We start from the raw sequence: 22,191 nt of genomic DNA on the forward strand, positions 1-22,191 counted from the left end.
TCCTCTGTTTAATTTCATTACTAAACCTGTACAATTTGTATCCACTCCTTCCAGCAGTTTTACTTGTGCTTGTATGATGTAAAATTACTTTTCATTTTAGTTTTCATTTTAGGATGCATTTTTTGACAAGGTGCTTATATTTTTGTGATATTGTATGTTAGGACTATTTGGAGGAGATTTTTAAAAATTGTGGAAAAGGGCACATAAGATCTATCAGTTTGATATTTTTAGATTTCATTTATTATTTAAGATTTTATTTATTATTTATTTTAATTGGGAAAGCCAGCTTACAGAGAAAAGTAGATACAGAGAGAAAGATCTTGCATCTGCTGATTCACTCCCTAAACGGCCACATGGCCGGAGCTGAGCTGATCCAAAGATAGGAGCCTTTAGCATTCTCTGGGTCTCCCACGTGGTTGCAGGGTCCCAAGGATTTGAGCCATCCTCTGCTGAATTGCTAGACCATAAGCAGGAAGCTGGAAGAAAAATGGAGCAGCCAAGATATGAACCAACACCCATATGGGATCCCAGCCCTTGCAAGGTGAGGATTTAGCCATTGAGCCTTTACACCAGGCTTCAGTTAAATCTTTTTTAAGTTCAGCATTAAGTACAGAATAAAGCGCCAAGTGAAGAATATACATTCTTCTCCACAGATTTTTATCTAACTCAGTTCCCGTGTTCTTAAAATGTAAATTGATTTTGAATCTAAGGATTTCTTTTTACTGACTTGTTTCTATTTTCTCTCAGCCTAGCAATTTGAAATGGAAAAAAATAAAGGCCTGCCTGGGATGCTTTTGTCTCCAAATGAAACCTTTCGAAGAGATCCTATCAACAAATGGTGTGCTAAGAGATATTGAGAAAAGCCAGGGGTTGGAAAGTGGAAAAAAATATGCAGACTCTAAGTCTCCGTATTCTCTTAAGAGGGATTCTAAGCAAGGTAAATGATTTATATCTTTTCCAGGAACAACAAACTGATTTTTTCCCTTGTGGATGCTTCTCATTAACAAATTATCAGGCTTTCTTGCTCAAATGTGCTGCATGTTTGCCCTGCTTCTTGTGTGGTTTGCAGGTTAAGTCACAGATTTCTAAACAGAAATGTGGGAGGGTTAATGATACAGAGGGATGCGATTGTTACTGTTGGAGGATGTTTGACAATGATGGAAAGCAAACATTGTTTAATATGCCATTTCTAACAACCTGAAAATCAACAGAAAATTATGTATGAGGTTATTTCTTAACCAGGAAAGAGAAAAGGAAAAGGTTTTTATTTTTTTAGCTTCAAGAGCAGTGCTTTAAATCTGAAGCAAGTAAGGAGATACTCCCAGGAGGGCTGAGAAAGAGCAGCAGAGGGAAAATCGGGGGGTGACAATTATGCATTGGATGAAACCTTCATGCTATGTGTTTCCCTGAGGTCACCATGTTCACTTGGATGTATTGCCCTACTCCAGAACGTGTCATTTGCATTGATTAAAGCATGACTGTCACCCTTTTGAGTAGAGTAGCAAATATCATATAGATTTTATGTGGTGACCACAGACATAAATTTCTGCAAAGTTGCATGCACACAACTGCATTCCCGTGAGTTCAGTCGCTGCCTTAACATTGCTGGGCTGCAACAAGGGATTCTTAAACATCTATATTTAGTGCAATGAATTACAAATTGAAGTCCTGGGGGGGGAGGAGGAAGCACTGTTGTAAGTTTCCCATGCGCTCATGTATTCTCATCAAAAGGAGGTGCGTCCACATAAGTAGTAAAATTTGTGCAGAGAACGTGGTTTCTATTTGTGTATTGGAAGCTAATAATAATTTCCTCAAATCTTAACCTGCTGTTTCCAAGTAGCATTCCTTAACGTTCACAAACCTTGAGTTTGGGGCTCCTCAGTTCCCTATGTCTCAGAAACCTCCCTCTATACACATATGTTCTTTACTCTCTTGGACTTGAAGATAAGTCTTTACTGTAGTATTGGTTGTTTTTCCATTTTGGAAAGCTACATTTTGTGGGCAGCGGGGTGCTAAAGCCGCTCCTGGGATGGGAAAGGCCGCCGTTGTAAGATGGCGGCTGGCCCAGGGCCAGGAGGCGGAGTTGGTCTCACCAGCAGGTAAACAGGAAGTCACAGGGATAGGCTAATGCCCCCGCGGTGATTATGTCATTGCTACTGGCCTATCAGGTAGCGCCAAGTGGACCCATGGGGAGACGTGATTGGTGGAGAACAATATAAAAGTAGCCGTTGTAAAAGCTGGGTCAGACAGACGACGACGACGACCACGAGAATGCTGGAGAAACTACGATGGAGAAAGACAGGATGAAGAGAAGAAGGCCGGGCGGAAAGAAGGGTGGCGGAGAGAGTGTTGAAAAAGCCGTAGAGAAGTAGTAAGACCTAAGTTCGGGGACAAGAACGGAGAAATGCAGCAGAAAACGGGGACAAGAATGAAGAAGGGTGGCGGAAAGAGGACTGGAAAAGCGGCAGAGGAAAGCTAAGTCCAATGGGGAAAGGGGCAGTGGAGAAAAGGGTTTAAACGTGGCCGCTTTGGGCAGTGAGGGATCCGGTTGCGGTTCTGGCTTTTCCCAGACTCTGAAGAGTGTGCTTTTTAGTGTCGCTGCTGGGTGGCAACGGCATTTCTTCATAATATTCTCATACTAAAATTTACAAATGTACACATGTGTCTTAAATAATTGTTGAAATATTTGTATGCCAATTCTTTCTGAATTCCAGTAACCATCATGTTTAAGAAGATGCTGAAAATACTTATTTGGTTGATTTCCTTTTAATACTTTATCTTTTTCCTTGTAATACTTTTTTTTAAAAGATTTGTTTTTATTATTTTTTTATTGGAAAGGCGGATATACAGAGAGGAGAGACAGAGAGGAAGATCTTCCGTCCGATGATTCACTCCCCAAGTGAGCGCAACGGGCCGATACTATGCCGATCCAAAGCCAGGAGCCTCTTCCGGGTCTCCCACGCGGGTGCAGGTTCCCAAAGCTTTGGGCCGTCCTTGACTGCTTTCCCAGGCCACAAACAGGGAGCTGGAAGTGAAGCGGGGCTGCTGGGATTAGAACCGGCGCCCATATGGGATCCTGGGCGTGCAAGGCGAGGACCTTAACCACTTGCGCCACCGCGCTGGGCCCTTCCTTGTAATACTTTATCTCTATTTTTTTAGTTCTATAAATGGGTAGATAGGATGATACTTATCTCACATTTCTTCTGAATGACCTCTTGTTCTTTTATCTTTTCCTTTTTTCTGTCTTTAAATCATTACTCCTTTACTTAAAATCTCTACAAAAAGGGCTTAGTGCAGGAGCCTTGCGGCTAAAGTCCTCGGCTGGCATATAGGCACAGGTTGTATCCCGGGGGCCTTGCTTCCCATCCAGCTCCCTCCTCGTGGCATCAGAAAGCAGTCAAGGATGGCCTGAAATCTTGGAACCCTGCGCCACCATGGAAAGCCCAGAAGAGCCTCAAAGCTCCTGGCTTCAGATTGGTGCAGCTCTAGCCATTGCGGCCACTTGGGGAGTGAATCTGTGGACAAAAAAATCTGTCTCTCCTCCTCTCTGTATATCTGATTTTTCAATATTAAAAAAACAAGTTACAGTCAGAGAGAGAAGACTGGCAGATTGGGAGAAATGGCTGGGTCCTGCTTCCCGCATGAGCGTCCATGAGGTTTGTTGGGTAGGTAAGGAGGAGTTCATGGAATTTTGCAATCATCTCATCTCAGTTATGCTTTTCACCTTATTCCAAATCTTGATGACTGAGGAGGAAAATTTAGATTGTGCTTTGGAAGAAGGAAGTTCTCCTACTTTATTCTTAAAATACCGTGCAATTAGCAGCCGAGAGTCGGTGTCTAGCCTTTGTGGTCTCTGTCTGCTCCAGCCATTTCCCTGGGCAGAAAGTTTCACAAGCCCTGCCGGGCGAGTGTGACGCAACAGGAGTAGTGCGACTGGAAATTGTTCTAAGATTTCATTGTTCACTTATTTTTGAGAGGGTGTGAGAAAATGCTTATGTGTTAGTGTCTATGTGCTTGTTTTTTTTTTTTTATGAATTTCTTTTGAAGCTTTGAAGTTGGCATGGCCACCTATTGGCTGTTTTGTAATTTCCATCTATCATGAACTTGCTGAAGGCTCCTCTTCAAAGTTTTTATTATTTTTTTTTTAAATTTAGTTATTTTTATTAAAAAGTCAGATATACAGCGAGGAGAAGAGACAGAGAGGAAGATCTTCCCGATGATTCACTCCCCAAGTGAGCGCAATGGCCAATGCTATGCCGATCCAAAGCCAGGAGCCTCTTCCGGGTCTCCCACGCGGGTGCAGGGTCCCAAAGCTTTGCGCTGTCCTTGACTGCTTTCCCAGGCCACAGGCAGGGAGCTGGAAGGGAAGCGGGGCTGCCGGGGTTAGAACCGGTGCCCATATGGGATCCCGACATGTTCAAGGCGAGGACTTTAGCCTCTAAGTCATTGCGCTGAGCCCCTGTGCTTGTGTTCTTAAGTTCTTAAGTTGTTTAACTATACTGTTCGCTTGTGTTTCTCATAGTGCTTTTTGTGTATTCTTTTGCCCGCCATGGTGTGTGTGGTCGCAGGAAGCTGTAGTCGCTAGCAGAGCTGGGACTCAAAGCCAACCTTCTGTTGTGGGACGCAGGCATCCAAGCAGCATCTCCACCGTCTTCCTTTGTAAGTTACTGTTTGTGTATCTTAATGATGCTTTTGTTTGTTATTGTTTGCTGGCTATTTATTTATTAGACTTTTGGTTTGTACTTTAGTGAATGTTTTACTTCTGTGTTGGGGAAGATGTTTTAAAAATTGATTTTGGTTCAAGTGTGAATTTTCTCTTTTGTTTGATTTTGATTTACATTTTTGATTTGGTTTGTATTGAGAAGAGACTGGAAGTTTTCCTTCTGTTTTTTCAGGTGTGTGTGCATTGGTGTGAATTTATTTCTCCCTGATTTCCTACCTTTTTAGGTTGTTTCATGTCATGTTTCTACTTGTTTTTAGCTTGACATTTTGTATATGTGTGTATGAGTGGACATGAGTATACTTGCATGTATTTCTAAGAATGCATGTTTTATTTTTCAATGATATTTGAGTTCTTAAAACTACTGTGTATTTCATGCATTTTAATTTCAACTTGTGTGTACTCTTATTTTTGTACATTAATGTGAACCTTTATATGTTTATTTTATCTGTGTCTTAATCTATTTAAATTGATATGATTTATTTGGTACCTGTTACTTCAATTTCCCTTCAAAGCTGAGTGGGACTCTAAAGGTTTGCTGGATGTATTTGGAATGTGTTTCACCTGTGTTCTTGGGGTACAGCTTGTAGACTCTCATTATATTTTCCATGTTGTGCTTTAGAGTTTGCCTCTCTACAGCTGCTTTGGCATCTATAGTATGTGTTCTTATTGATATATTCAGAAATTGCTTCGGTTATGACTTTTTTGTAGTCAGTTTAGTTATGTTGTGCTTAAATTACAAGCTTTATCAACTTGGGAGGATAAACTAATATTAACAAATTCTTATTGATCTATTTGAATATTTTTAAATTAAAATTTAAAATGATCTATAAGGGGTTTGATACATAGAGGGATGATTTATTTTGTTAAGGATTTGTTTGCATGCATTATTAATTAAGTGGCTCTTAAGCTTATATGGTGTTTTCCTGTAGAAATGTGTTTATTTTTCTATGTTTATTGTTTTGTGTTTTTGTAATAAGGAAGCAATGACTTTTTTAGATTGCATTATTGAAATGGAAATGACATAATGTCAACAAAGTGAGACATTCTGACACATTTACTCCTCCAGGAAAATTCACATTCAGAATAGAGAATCCTAACCATTATCTCTGCAAGGTCAGTGCCCGTTGGGGATCTGCGCTTTGGCTGCTTTATGTACACTAAATGTCCAGGCAACTGCTGCCCTGTTTTCATTCATATCTAACTAGATTTTATGTTCCAGATTAGATGACACAGTAAATAGTTTTCATGGCCTCAATTATTTCCTTCAGCACAATTACGATGAAATTCCTTTATTATTATCAGGTGAGTTAAGAGATTATTTTTACGATTGTCTGTTATTCCATTGTCTGAATATTGCATTTTTTTTCTAAGTGCACTCACTTATTAATAAGTATTTGTCATCAGTTTGAAGCTACTTAGACATTGTTAGAAATAAAGTATCTATTAGCTTTGCCTAAAACTATATACATAGAAATACACTTTAATTTTCTTTGTCTGGCTCAGATAGTAGACACTGCCTACAACAGGAAATTAGAAAATAAAACTGTTTTACAAATTAGCTGTGCCATTCTACATTCTTTTTTAAAAAGATTTATTTATTTATTTGCAAAGTCAGATATACAGAGAGGAAGATCTTTTGTCCGATGATTCACTCCCCAAATGGCTGCAATAGTCAAAGCTGAGCTGATCCAAAACCAGGAGCCAGGAGCTCTTCTGGGTCTCCCATGCAGGTGCAGGGTCCCAAGGCTTTGGGCTGTCAATGAGTGCTTTCCCAAGCCATGTGCAGGGAGCTGGATGAGAAGCAGGGATGCAGGGATTAGAACCGGTGCCCATATGGGATCCCGGTGCCTTCAAGGTGAGGACTTTAGTTGCTAGGCCATGATGCTGGTCCCCATTCTATATTCTTATGGTCAGTTTGTAAATGTTCTGGTCATTCTGAATCTTAGTATTTCTTAATGCAATTTTAATTCTTACACTTAGATTTTTAGATCGTGAACTTTCAATTTGGATTTAATTTCCATTTCCTTATTAAAAATGTTGTAAAATATCTTTTCACATAATGAATTCCCAATCCTGATACATTTTTGTGAAGTGAATGTTGAAAGTTTTTTTTTTTTTTAATAATGTTAGATTTCAAGAGTACTTTACAAATTGTGTATAGGCATTCTGTGTCAGACATGCCATTTATAAAAACTTTCTACCATTCTGTCATATGCGAGTTATCGTTTTATTCTCTTAAGAGTATCTTTCAAAAGGCCATCTTAATTTATATGAGATTTGGTTTTTTTTAGTTCTTTTATTGGATCATGCTTTTTATTTCACATTGAAAAACTGCTTCCCTAATCCATTGATAAATATTTCCTCAATGATTTATCTTAAAATTTTGCTTTCCATTTGGTATTTTATATTTATAACCTATCTTGATTTTTATGTATGGAACAAAGTGTGAATGATTGCTTTCATGTTGGCATATACTGATACATATATCTGTGGTTAAAGCCTTGTCTATATGAGAGCAATTACATGTCATATATTTGTGCTACCATCATTTCTGTTCCCTAAGAAAAAAGTATTCACAAAATCTTATCACAGAAGATCATCTGAAAGGATCATATAGGAAATCGATAGTAGCTTTTCTCTTTGGAAAGACAAATACAAGGAAGGTCAGGCTGTTTGGAGAGATGAAGTATAAGCTGATTCAGGTTCCAGGAAGTTATGTGGTAGAACTGTTGGTATTACTGCTCTGTTTGAGTTAATTTCACATGGTTAATAGTTCTTCTGTTCTCTGGTTTTCCAATCATTTCTTGCTCTGTCTTTCCTACTGCGGCTGTACCCACCTACCCAGAGGACACTTTTTTCTGCAATTTTCTCCGTAGTTAAACAATACTCAGTCATTTTGTAGCCCATGTCTATATCCCTGCCAAAAAGTGGGACATCTATTTTTTACTTTATGAATCCTTTATTTAATGGAAATTCAATCATGTGGTTATAGAGTAAATTAAAATGTTATTGTAAAAATTTTAATAAAAAATGAAAAAAGGAAGGAGGGATGAGAAGGGATCCAGAGAACGGCATCATTCACTGCACTACATGAAAACCGTTTCCTTTAGAATAGATAAATGTGTCCCTTTGATGTGAAACTTCCCCGGATCACTAACATGAATACCAAGGAAACACATGCCAGGGAGACACGCAGGAAGCACTGTTCTTCAATAGCCTTTTAGTTTAGACAGCCTGAAACTGCTTTCCTCTACTGAGAGATAGCAGGCAGGCAGACAACACATATTTGGGGGAATCAAGCCACTTTGATCAACTTAGGAAAAATTCTTTCTCCCTGAAGGCTTATGACAGCCTTGTTTCAGCTAGAACTGCCAGAAGGACCACTCTTAGAAACTTGTGCTCATTCAGGTAACTTCAGATAGGTACAGTTGATCGTTACACAGCAGCAGATAAACTAGTCAAATGATCATCAATAAGGTTCTAAAATTAAACTTTTGTTGAAACCAAACCAAAAGCGTGAAAGCAGGCCAGGACCTAGATGTTAAATGTAATCAGGCCCAAGATCTACTAAAAATGAAAGATTTTAATTATGGTATTGAATTTTCTATCATTAAAATCAAAAGAAAAATCACCCATTATAATGAGGAAAATTATAAGATGTACAAGAAAAGAAGTTGTCTGGCAACCATATCAAGATGAATAAGATATTGAGCTGTACTAATAATGACTCTAAGGCAAGCATTATAAATTTTAAGATAAATATTAAAAATGAAAAAGAAATTATTAAAAAAATCAAAATGATAATACCAAGAAGCACAAAAGCTGAAAAGGAAAACATATCACCTGGGGAGTAAGATAACAAAGGGATAGCATAATTGAACTTGAAGACAGACACAATCGGAAGTGTGCAATCTGAGCAAGACAGAGAAATGGACTTAAAGCACAGAGACTCTGATTTAATAATATATAGACACCTGTGATATAATAAAACAGGCAATATGCATGTTAGAGTCTTAGAAAGGATGTGATAGTATAGAGGAAGAATTATAAAACAGTGGTAGAAAAGTTTTACAGATTTGGAAAAAGGCATAAGCCTACAGATTCAAGAACTTAAATGGATTTCAAAGATGATCAATCCAATGAAAGTTATGCTAAGTAAAAACCAGTAAAAACCAAATATGAAGCACACTTGGAAGCACCAGGCAAAAAATTGAGACATTTAATACAGGAGAATAGAAATTCAAATTAAGTGGATCTTGCATCTGAAATTATGGAGGTTGAAAGGCAATGTGTTTAACCTTTTTCAAGTTTTGAAGACAAAGAAACATCAAACATGATTTCCATATTCAGCAAAAGTATCTTTTGAGAGTGAAGGGAAATAGAGTTTCACATAAAGAATGCTAAAAGAGTTTACCTTTCACAGACATAGGAATAAAGATTAGTGGAACCTTTTTAGAAAATCATGTTCCAACTATATTGTTACAAATCCTCAGAACTATGCTGACTAATACTACAAGTGGAACAAGAATATAAGGAAATGTTTCTTTTCCTTGGTTATGGAATGTATACTATCATATTTACAGCATATGAAGGAATAAGTACTCGGGGAAACACGGGGGGGGGACGTATACAGAATGGCAGTTACTTTTTGAGTCTTTTGAGTTTCTTTTACAGCTCTGATACCATGCATGTGTTGGGGTGTTGATTGCAATTGCATAATAAGGAGTACAGAGTTGATGGTTGGGGAGGATTGCCACAAGATCAATGCTGTGTGCAGCACCTCACTTCAAGAGGTGCCATTCATGTGTTTCTGATATGACTGGCAGCTCTTTGAAGGATGTAATGTACACCATGTACAACTGGGTGCTTTCTCTGAGAGAAGTATATTCTACATTGTTTCTGGAGTCTCAGAACCACTCACTCAGTGCTACAGCCAATCATCAGTTTCAAGATTTTTCTGCAGGATGACAGCTGAGTAATAAAGTTCTGTTGAAATAGCCATATCAGTAGATTCCTGACTATATATTATTGTTCAAAAAGTGAAGACCATACCTTCAGTTACATGTGTGCAGTGCTTTACTCAGGGTGGCATTATTTCATGTATTCTGAGGCATGAATGATACACTTCTGAGTAGAACAATGTACAATATAGACAACATTCATAATGGTGGGTGAATCTTTATTGGCAGAACTGCACTTTCCTTTTTTAAAATGTTATTTATTTTTGTTTGTGTTTTGATACAATTTAGTTTGCATTGGGCTCTGCCCTCCACCGCCCCCAAATCCCCTCCCCTCCCCTCTCTTCTCCCCTCTAGGTTCATAATGTGTGTCCTTCATGAATTTTCCCAGGTCTATCATGTTTCCATTGGAGTGTCTCCCAACCATGTAGGAGACTGTCATTTCGTTGTGGGTTCATTCTTGTATCCTGGGGCTCTAATGTAGGTACAGTGAGGATTAGATCTTCATTGTTTATGGACACTTTCATGAACCCTGGAATCCAACCTTTACTGGCGGGCCACCTCCCAAGATGGAGTCAGACTGGGAGGGCATCTGATCTCACTGGGGCTTCACTTCTCTTGGGTCCTGCATATATATATATATATATATATATATATGTATATATATATATATGCATATATATATCCTATTCTTTGCAGAACACTATTGTTGTCTTTCTGTTTTCAGCTTCACAGGTTCTTTTTGCTAGTTGATTCAAAGTGGAAGGGAATCTGGAAAAATTCCTCAGGTACATTTTCCAGGCGTGTATTGTCTTTTCTTGTTGCAAGGAACAAGATTTGGGGTAGGAATATGATCCTCTTTATCTTGTACTTCTTCGTTTTTCCTGTCTACCCCAACCAAATATACTTTCTGCTTTAAAATTGTCCAAAATGTTTAAACTTCTGTAGTTTCCTCACCATGTTTATACCTTTTCTTCAGGAAGCCATTATACTTTCCTGCTATCCTTGAATCTTCTCATGGGGATTCTTTTAAAGTCTTAGATTCTCCTGAATTTGCTTCAGTATTCCTGTGTATCCTTGATGCTCTCATAATGCAAAATGTCTGCAACAGTGTTCAAATTCTATACCCAACTGGATTGCTTACTCTTTTTAGGTGATGTTTTTAACTTTAGAAAACTTAAAATTTCAGATTGATATATGATTGTGCATATGAAAGCATTAGGTGAAATGTTTCAACACATGTATATAGTGTGCAATGTTCAAATTATTGTAATCAGAATGTTCATTGTCTGAAACATTTATCAATTCCTTGTGGGGAGAAAACAAAAATCTTCTAGCTACTTTGAAAAAAATATATGTGTGTGTGTGTTAATCGTGGTTACACTACCATGCAACAGCACACTGGGATGTGTTCTTCCTCACTCCCTAACTTGAACATTTCAAATTTTGACTAATTTCCATGGACAGCCTTACCCCTCTTCACTTCTCAGCCTCTGATAACTTTTATTCTACTCTTAACTTCTATGAGATTAACTTTTATAATCATGCTCAGGAGTCAGCTGTGGGATTTGTTTTTCTGCTTCTGGCTTATTTCACCTAACATGTTGTCCAGATCTATCAAGGTTGCTGTCAGGGATGTAATTTGAACACTATTTGATGGCTATATACAGTCATGTTTTTAATTGCCCTATATGATATTTGATAACCAAACTAATTTGGAAAATCTTACCCTGGAAATAATTAAAAGTCTAAATAATATCATTGATGAATTTTATGACACATTTTAACAATAAATAACAGGATAATAAAATTTGTTTTTTCAAGAAATAGAGAATGATCCAGTGCTTTCCAATGCATTTTAAGGGATAAATGGGTGAGTATTGAGAATATATACTTGCATATACACATATTTGCACACACTTACACACACACAAGCATACACACATATATGCACACACATTGGTCACCAGAGAAGCAAAAACCTCAAAATGTGAAGGCTGTGAGCAAAGTTCATGAAAAATATACATTGGAAAATATATTTGTGGATTTCAAATATTTTCACACCAAAATAAGCTTATCTTTAATTTTTATTTCTCCATGAACTTTCTGAATAGTCTTATACATTGTGTGTATACATATCATTATATGTTATTTAATTATAAATGTATTGTTTAATGATACATTGAAAGAATCGCTCTAAAGACATTGCCACAGAAAGTGGTGGAAAGTGGTGAATTCCAAGATGTTCAGGGTTAGTCAGCAAGCTAGAAGCTCAGCGGCGCTGAGGCCCTAAATGTTGAAGCGCAGGAAAAGCTAGTACTTGTTTGGAATATCAAGCAGAGGAATCTGATGGCACGTCTTAAAGGCAGGTAGGCAGAAGGATCTCTCTAACAGAAGGGAAGGCTGATTGGTTTAGGCCCACCCACATTATGGAAATCAATCTGCTTTGCTTGGTTTACTGATTTAAATATTAATCTCATTAAAAAGGTCTTTGCAAAATCACACAAAGTAATGATTGTCCAATATTTGCTCAGGTCATGGCCCAGGTAAGGGGACAGAAAATTAACCATTGCAAGTCCATATTTTGTCACATTCCCAACCATTCACATCTTCTAATCCATACTTGCTCTCCATACAACCATCCTTGATAATAACAAACTTGTACTAATCCCTTCACTAGAAGAGTTGGTAAACTCCTGGCATGATATTCGTTTTTCTCCTTGATGTTCTGGAAATGTATAATATGGTTCATAGTTAATATCTTATTACTATGATGGGATGAGACTTCTTGTGTTAAATAATATAGAAATAAGAGAGGATACAACAAAGATAACAAACACATGTGCATGCACACACACACACACACACACACACACACACACATCTCTAGTAACAACTTAATGGTTAGAATAACTGTAGCCATCATTTCTGTACCTAACCACATAATGGTAGCTGGAATTTGTAGCTATCTTCTTTCATTAACCTGTTTTCTCTGCCATAAGCAAGCATCTCTCTTGGTCATACTTCTGGGTTTTGTCTGTTCTGTTTTAAAACCAGATTAGATTAGCTATACTTTTATCCCTGAAGAGTCTGGATCAACTTTAGTCCTGACTGGGTTGACTTATTGTGGACATTCATTGACTCTAATCTCAAGACATGTTAATATTAAGAAGTGCCCTAAGGGAACACTTGTATTCCAGATATAGCCTCCTTTACCTCCATCATGTTATAGCCTCAATTCCCCCTTCATAACCAGGATTACTCACCTTTGGCTTATATAGTAAATTTCCTTTTAGATCACTTGAAACTTAGCAGAGAAATAGGTTTTTCTTCTTCCATATTTTAGAAGTATCTATTGTCAATAAGAGAGACAGGCAGACAGAAACAGAAAGCTAGGATTGGTGCAATGCCTTTTTAAAATTGCTGTCTTGGGAAGTGTGAAGTACCTGGTGCCTCCATCTAGATAAGCACCTTAAAATTAAAATCTAATGGAAAGTGCTTGTTGAGAATTTCCTGGTCTTTCCAAACCTCAAAAATTTGGGAAAAACTATAAGTCATGATGAAAGAGAACTTTCTTTCCTACTACTCTGCTGCCCACCAGATGTGTCTGTTATTCTGTGACTGAATCTCATTCTTGTGTATTTGCAGGGTTCCTCTGGGCATTAGGTCTTACATAATGTTGATATTTCCTTGTTGCTAATGATGATTTTTGGTATTTTTGTCTCTGGAGTACAGAAGTCATATTTTTTGTGTACGTTACTGTTTATGACCCTGTTTGTGTGTGCATGGGAATATGTTGTATAGAGAGAGATTTGGCTATGTGGTTTTGGGAATTTTGCATTTGATCTCTATTTTGTGTTCATTATACTTCTTCTATTTCGATTAGTTTATGAGTAGCAGCTTGTTTTCTTTCTTTCTCCCTCTTCTCATTGTCTCTCCTTTGGCTTTGATTGTTTTGAGACTATGTGTTTGAATTTGTTCTTTGATCTGGCATGTTCTTTGTTTGAGCGTGTGTCACTTGGAATTTTGTATTTTATTTTACATTTGTATTTGGACTTTACTGTGAGATTTCTATTTGCTGCATGTGGCTTTAGTTTATGATGTGTGTTTAAATTTCAGGTGTGTTTCTAAAGTTCTTTTGTTAACTTAGCAGTTTAGCTCATTATTAGTTGCTTTATTTGTATTCAGTTTGTGGCATTTTGGTCTTTGTTTTGCAATTTGTGGGTAGGTTATACTGTTGTTTGGATTTCACAGTGTGATGTCTATTTGCTGTGATATATTTGCATATTGCTTTATGTGCAAATTGTGTGAACCTTGAGTCATGTGACTCTTGGAATCATTTGGTGTCTTCAGTTTAACTCACGATCATTTCACTGTAGTTTGTGAATTTTTATTAGATTATTGTTTGCTTAGTTGTGTATCTGTTTACATATTTTTGCAGGTTGCAGTAGTTCATTGAATATCCTGTTGTGCACTGGAGGAGTTATGGAGATGCAAATGATGCAAAGGAAAATAAATTACACTTGTGGTAAAAGTTAAAGAAAACAGTTTTGTATTATTTTACATTTTTTCTTCTTGAGGGACCAAACAAATCAGGAAAGAGTCAGGGGGATATAGCTCAGTGAACAATATAGTTCAAAATATGTCAATCTCTTCATTCCAATTTCTGGAAATCTATGATAATAACCAAAGTAGTACTGTACAGAAGTTACAAGCTAGGAATTGGAATGTTTAGAATTATCTGCTTCATTAAGCTTCATCTTCATTTACATGACTCACCTAAAAGACAGCTGTGTGCTTCAATGTTTTTAGGTGGAGGGTTGAATAGGGAGGTGTAAGTGTTAGCAAACTATGAATGGAAATCGTGCAAGGAACAAATGAGGCAGGGCACTCATTGTCCTCCTATATCGCCATAAAAACAGTGAATTGCCAGAGTGTGAGATACATCTAGTAGCTTGCTCTTATTAAATTGAATGCAGATTGATTAAACCCAGAACCATATGGTAATGTACATCTTTAAGAAGAGAGTAGTCTCCATCTTTTTATTATATTATTGTTTTTATTATTTTATTATATCTGTTGTGTCAACATCAGATAAGGTGTTTCTCTACTATGCCCATTGATGTATTATGATAGCATTGGAGAAGTAGGAACAATGTCATGTTATTAGACTTGGCACTAGAAAAGAAGTATAATATTCTAGAAGGCCGGTATGTCTTTCTCTTGAGAATGTAATGCACAAACACATTAGGCAATTGTAATATACCTTGGAATTTTTAAACAGCTTTATTGAGAAATGATTCACCCACTCAGTTCCCTCATTTAAAGACTGTAGATGAATAGCAAATAGTGTTTACAATTCCACAGCATTAATTATCAATTTTAGAACATTTTAATCACATCAAAGGACATATGCTAACCATTCGTAATTTTAATCATTTCTTTATCTGTTGCACTTACCTTCCAAGCTGCATCCCCAACTCCTGCAATTACTTAAATGACTTTTTTCTCTATGTTTGCCCAAGTTAGAAGAGAACTTGCTTTAATGAAAACTGATAGGCTGTGAAGCAAATGCCTGACTGGGATGAGCGTATCCACATTACATTTTATTTACCTGTGTCATATTTTCATTTCAAAGATGAGAAATTTAACTGCCACATATCTATTTAAATACTCTAGCATTTTTCTTACAAGAATATTTAGATAGACATTTAGATGCTTCTAAATCAAGCTTCTCCTTGTTTAGATATTCTACCAGGAATCATCTCAGCTTGTCCCATGTTCAATTTGTTAACGGACCTTTGATTTCTCACTAGCCTGTGTCTAAGAGTGGAAATGTAAAAAAAGTATGCTTAAAACAATTATCTATCTGAGGAAAGGCTCAAAAAACTAAAGAAATATGATGAATAAAAATCATGTCTGTTGTGTAAATCAGTCCTAAAAAGACAAAGATTTATTCAGTCTCTAGCCTCTGTACCAATACCTACTGATTACTATTCTATTATTTGATTTCAGAATCTTGTTTTACTTGCTTATTTTGTGTTTCAGGAATTGAGGTAAGTAATTTAGGAACAGGGACTCAGGAATTTGACAAGGCAGGGGAAGGTAAGAAGTATGTTTTCTGCTTTAAATCATTGAATTTTGTGAAAGCAAACTGTTTTTTAATATTTCATATGTAGAAGTCTGTAGAAGTCAAAAAATACATAGGTAAAACATGGAGACAGCATCCTCCATGACCAAGGACTAAGAGATTAAGACTAAGAGGAAGACTTAATGATCCCCAGTTTTGAGAACTTCCATGTGGAAATCCCATTGTTCGAGAAGATGGTACTCAGAAAGAGATCTGGTGAGGACACCTGCAAAGGCACTCCAAGTCTGTGTCCACACACAGCCTGGTCACACTAATACAATACTAATTTTTAGGACAGCCACAGCAAAGTTCTGCCAACTGAGTGACTTGCACAATGCAAGCATGTTATCTCACTGTTCTGGAAGGTAGACTTTAAAAATAAAGGTGTCAACAGAGTTGTGCTCCCACTGAAAGTTGGAGGATGCTGTCATTTTCCTGTTTCCAGCTTTTAGTTGTCTGTGGGCAATGTTTGGTGTTCCTCGAATTGAAATAGGGCACCATCCTACTCCAATTTGATTTTGTCTTAATTAATTACATCTGCAATGATCCTAGTTCCAATAAAGTCACATTTGCAACTACTAGGCATTAGGACTTCAGAATGTTTGATGGGGGAGGTGCATAATTCAGCAGATAACACAGATGTTTTAAAGACAAGTGAGTGGTTAAGCAGGGCTGCATCCCTGGATGTGTGCTGTACTCAACTCAAGAACGTGGCAATCATGTATAAATAAACATGATTGACACTTCTATGAGTGGAGTAAAGCATGACATGTGCCATGTAAGTGATGCGCTCTGTGCACACTGGTAAGTTTTTCAAATGTATTTATTTGAACATCAGAAAGAAAAATTCATAGAGAAAGGCTGGAGGAAGGTAGAAGCTAGGAATTCGATCAAGGACTCTCATGTAGGTTGCAGGGCCTAATCACTCAGCTGCTGCTTTCAAAAGTATGCATTAGCAGGAAACTGGAGTCAGAAGCCAAATTTTAGGATGTAACCCAGGTACTACAAGGTTTAAAATTTTGTTTATTAAGAAACAAGACATGGTTGTGTAGAATGAGATCCCATGCAATAATGTCTGCAATATCCAGGCTTGATTCTAGCCTAAAGCAGGACTACAAAACTCACTGTTTCTCTCCCACGGTGGGCAGGGACCAAAGTATTTGAGCTGTCACCAGCTGTTTCCTAGTGTGTGCGTTAGCAGGAAGCTTGGAACTGGAAGCAGAGCCAGATTCAGAACCTGAATCCACTTTTCTGTGTACATTCCACATGGAATCCTTACCAATGTAATAATCCCCCCACCTCAGCAAGTGTGTCTGCAACAGTCTTAACTATTGTGCTCAATGTTCTCCTGAGCTGGTGGGGTTTTATTGCCAATGGAAGGATGCTTCCTCAGAGCCCATACACACCTCTGCCTATGTTACTCATATCAGGCTACTCTTTCAAGCTTAGGTTAGGCTACCCTTTCGGACTACATCAAGGCATTATTAACAATATCCACTTGTTCTACATTTTTGAGATAGACATAACTTGCCTGACCCTCCACACTAAACTACATACAAATTGAATATTACTAGGCTGGTTTTTGTTTGTTTTCCTCTCCACATGGTGATGATCCCTGAGGTTTAACAGAATATGATATGAAAAGCAGATATCCATTAACCACAGCCATCATACACATACCATGTCTAGGTTTTTAAGACATATACACAATTTTATTTCTTTAGATCATTATACTTTGCTGTGAGCCAACCCAAATGTAGAGTCATGTAGTCCCCAAATTTATCTGGGTGTAGCACTCTGGTAGAAAGTTGGGGACTGAATTCAAGAAAATCTTGTAAGATAAAGCTGTTCCTTCCCCTTTCCTATGTGGACACTGGTGATTGTCATTGCTTCTGTTACTGCTGAAGTACTCTTAGATTGAACCTATAAGGACAATCACAAAAGACATGTTCAAGTGTTTAGAGTAAGAAATTGTCAGCATATGGCCCTGAGAGATCAGTCAGGTTTGTAATATTTCTATAGAGTGTGTGGTTGTCTAATGGCTTCCATCTTTTTCTGAAAATATATGTTATGAACATTTTTGTTTCCTTTTTTGGTTTGTTCCTTTGATTCCTTTGTTTTTGGAGAATTCTACATTTTTCTCTCCTCTTTTGTTGGGACCATCCATGACAAAATTAGATAATTTTTTTTCTGTAAAAGATAGTAAATATTTTTGCATTTCACCACCTATATCATCTAATCAGTCCATAACAGTGTACAAATCAACTGATAAATCTATTTTTCCAATTTAATTATTCATTTAATTTGAAGAAGACAGATGTGACAAGTTCACAGACACAATTTTAGGAATATGCTATGTCTTTCTAAGCTAAAAGTTTCAGAGCCTGGTGTTGGGATATGCTTGATTGTTTGATCAAATTGTCCTGCTCTCTTTTATGTCTGCTCATTTGTTATGTATGCCAGATACTTTGTCATAACATAATCATGGAGGATACAGATGATTTATTCCGCCCTACACCGTTCTCCCTTTTCACAGTTAGCAAAACACTGTGAGGTACAAATCATTGCGATTCAATAACAGATTGAGCTGCAACTGTGATGAATGCCAGTTTGACTAACAATCAATCCAGCTTCTCTTCATGCTTTGGCCTTGGCATGGTCTCAATTGGGCTTTTGATTGAGAGACTGGCAGATTTCAGTCTCAGGAGTCTGAAAGACTTCCAAAGACTCAATTCTGCCTTTCAAAGATTTTGATCTTAGTACTTTTGGCATCTGTTATAGGCAGCTTCAGAAGCTGATAAATGCCACGGCTTGTGTCATTCTGCATGAATTTGTGGCCACCCCCCACCCACAGTATGACCTTTTCTTGTTGAGCAAAGCTGCAATAGATCATACCCTTCCTTACAGTTGTTTTTGATGTCATTCTTAATCAAGCTACACATTTAGCGAATGATCTCTAAGATAAAACATAAAAAGCTGGTTGCCTTTTGGATTTTTTTACCTTTACTTAGGTCATGAAAATTCTCAGTCTAGTGGCCATACTGATAAATGCTTCCAAAGTGAAACAGTGATCATTCTATAACTCAATTTTGATTAAATTTTCGTTTTATTTCCTTGTCATGTCATGTTCAAAGTTTCCCAGTGACTTAAAATTTAAACTATATTTTGGATTGTTTCCATGAGAATGTTGACTAACTTGAAATATATCCAGTTACAAGTCTGGAGTTCCTTTGCATTTCAATGTTGAGAACTCTTGGTGCTTTTTAGCTAAAGCAGCATAATTGACCCACCCACGTGTATGCGTTTTTTCTTGATTTCCTTCAAACTGAATCAGAGAGTGCTGACAAATTTTCTTTTTATTTCAAATTAGAAAGAAATCCCTGGATACATTACCTACAATTATAGACATGAGTTATTTTGAATCCAAATTTACCATGAATAATCTACTCTTTAGTAAAGGAGATTGAGGTGTGGGAGTTAAAGGACATGATGACACAAGAATGTGAAATATAAGGTATTTTTCTATTATGTATAATAATGTAGATTATGTATTTATATCAATGAAGTGAATACTATTTTAAGAGATATGTAATTTCCGTTATCTATCAGGAGTCTTAATCTTTATTTTTTCCTTTGATTTTTTTTTTTTTAGTTTCTTAGAAAATGATGCCATTTTAGGTTTATATATGTACATATTGTTTTGAAGTATTATACATTGTAGAATGGCCAAATATACTTTAAATATACTGCCTTACATAAGTCTCATTTTCATTCTGAGAACACGTAGGCTCAAATCTTCATTGTTCAAGAATACAGAAGCCTGCATTTGCTCTAGTGGTTAAGCATACAGAGGTCCACATTGGAGTACTTGAATTTGAGTCTCTGGCTTATTTAAGCTCTGACTCCTGATACCAGTTTACTATTTATGTGGACTTTGAGGTCAAGGGCAGAGGTAATGGCTCATCCTGGATTTCCTGTTACCCAGGTAAAAGATCTGGAATGAATTCCTGACATTTTTGTTTGTTTTTGAGAATTATAGGGGTTTATTCTGATTTATAGAATATGTTTGTCAGTTTGAATATTACATTAAAGATGAAAGACAGAGTGGCATAACATGATATAGGACACAGAAGGATGTGAAAGTTTACCAGTTACAATTAGGCCCACACTTTTCAGACACTGGACATCAAAGACAGCATGAATGAGAGTTGATGCAAACATCAGGTTTGTTCAAGAGACCAACTTATTGGGAGAAGAGCAGAGCTCTTTAATCCCCAAAGCACAACTCCCCAATTTTCAACTTAGCAGGAAGACTTTGTAAGATATTTAGTTTAAAAGAGTATAGAGAGCGAGGGAGAGATAGAGATCTTTCATCTTATGCATTGCTTCACAGATGACCAAACTGGGCCAGGCCAAATCCAGGGGCTAGCTTCATCCAAGTCACTCATGTGGGTGGCACAAGCCTAGACACTTTTCCCCCTGTCCTTTAGCAGTGAGCAGGATCACAGGCACAGCAACCAGGAACAGAACTGGCACCAGTTTGACAGACTCTGGGATTTCCCCTCTCCCCTCCCAAAATACCTTTCCCCCAGTGATTTTCCCTATATTCTTATAAAAATATATTCCTTCAATAACAGTCTTAAGTCAACCATTCTGCTATATCCTGACATTTTATACCCTGACATTAAAGGCATGGACAATGGCAGAGAGTCCAGCATCCTATTGTGAAGATATGTTCAACAGTTTCATTGGGAGACCATCTTTGATTTGAAAGTAGAGATGCTTACTGCATTGTATCTTCACATCTGGATAGGATAGTCTCTATTAAACAGTTCCACTAGATGACTACATGCACATGCATGTTTACTTATATATCTATTGAGCTTTTATTTTGCATGAAGTTTGCCTTATATCAGAGAGAACATATTTTATTTGTCGTTTTGGGATTGACTTATTTAACTGAACATAATGGTCTATGGTTGGGTCCATTTTTTTTTTGTTGTTGTTTTTTGCAAATGATACAATTTCATTCCATTGAATGGCTGAGAAGTATTCCATAGAATACTTGTACCACGATTTGTTTATCCATTCTTCTTTTATTGGGTATCTTGGTTGAGTATATATCTGTGCTATTATACCACTGATGGGTGTTCCATGTCTTTGCTGTTACAGGCCACTGGTGGGCATCCTGGAAGGCAGCAGGTTATGGCTCAAGTAGTTCAGTTCTTGCCATTCAGTAGAAGACCTAAGTTGAATTCCTTGCTGCTGAATTCAGTGTGGCCCAGCTCCAGCAACCATGGGAATTTGGGAGAATGACGCAGCAGATGTGAAATTTCTGTGTGAGTGTTTGTTTTCAAATAACAATATTTACAGAAAATCTCAAATTAACATTATGCTTTTATTATGTAGACAACAAATCTCAACTACTCCTTCTTATATGTGTCTTTGTAACCCATGTGTTTCTGAAATAGTGAGCGGCTAGCTTTTTATACATAATCCGGGGCTTTGAGGGATTGCAAACTAGTTTTTAACGATGCAAGTTGCCTTCAAATGTGTATATTATTTCAAAATCACTTGCAGCAAAATATTTTTACCTTTTGCATAAATTCTTTAAAGTACCTCAATATAGGCAAAATAATATGAAAACTGGTAGGATAATTCTGTTTCCTCTGAAGAACAGATAAAGTAGAAAGCTAATTCTTGCTCAATCTCAAGTCCGTGGGGATAGATACTGTATAATTCCCTTGTTATAAATTTTGGTAGTTATACAAAGGCAGAACTCTGGGAAAACTTCAATAAGGATGTGCATGAATAGCAAATGTGAGGGCTAGATTGCCATGTTCATCTCTTCTGTGTGCAGTGCTTTTCACAAGAAGGTGTCGTTCATGTGGACCAAAAATATGAATGCCGCCTTTTTGTGAAGAGTAATGTACAACATGGACTGCGTATGTGGTGGCCTTGGAAATGAAATTGAAGTGCATTCACAGAGATGGTGTTTGGATGCCAAGCACCCCTTCCTCAGTGCTCAGGGGATCTTACAAAAAGGCATATTTGCAAAGAAGAGGGGAAGAAAGAAAGAATGAGAAAGAGGGAGAAACCACAAATGGTTGTGATAGCCTGAGAAACAGGCTGAAACCAGCAGCCATCCATCCCGATATCCCAGGGACTCAAGTGCCTGGTTCATCATCTGCTGCCTTTCAAGCATAATTCTTAGCAGCGAACTAGATTGGAAGCTGAGTAATCTGGACCCTAACCAACACTCTAACATGAGATGCAATCATCCAAAGGCATGGCCAATGTGCTGTTACCAAATATGCTCCCAAGGCACTTTTAAAAATGATTTATGTGTCAGACAGGAAACGGTCAGCGTGCATTCACTT

The sequence above is a fragment of the Ochotona curzoniae genome, unplaced genomic scaffold, assembly GCF_017591425.1.
Source record: "Ochotona curzoniae isolate NIBS_2020 unplaced genomic scaffold, NIBS_Ocur_1.0 scaffold_1852, whole genome shotgun sequence".
Taxonomy (NCBI): Eukaryota; Metazoa; Chordata; class Mammalia; order Lagomorpha; family Ochotonidae; genus Ochotona; species Ochotona curzoniae.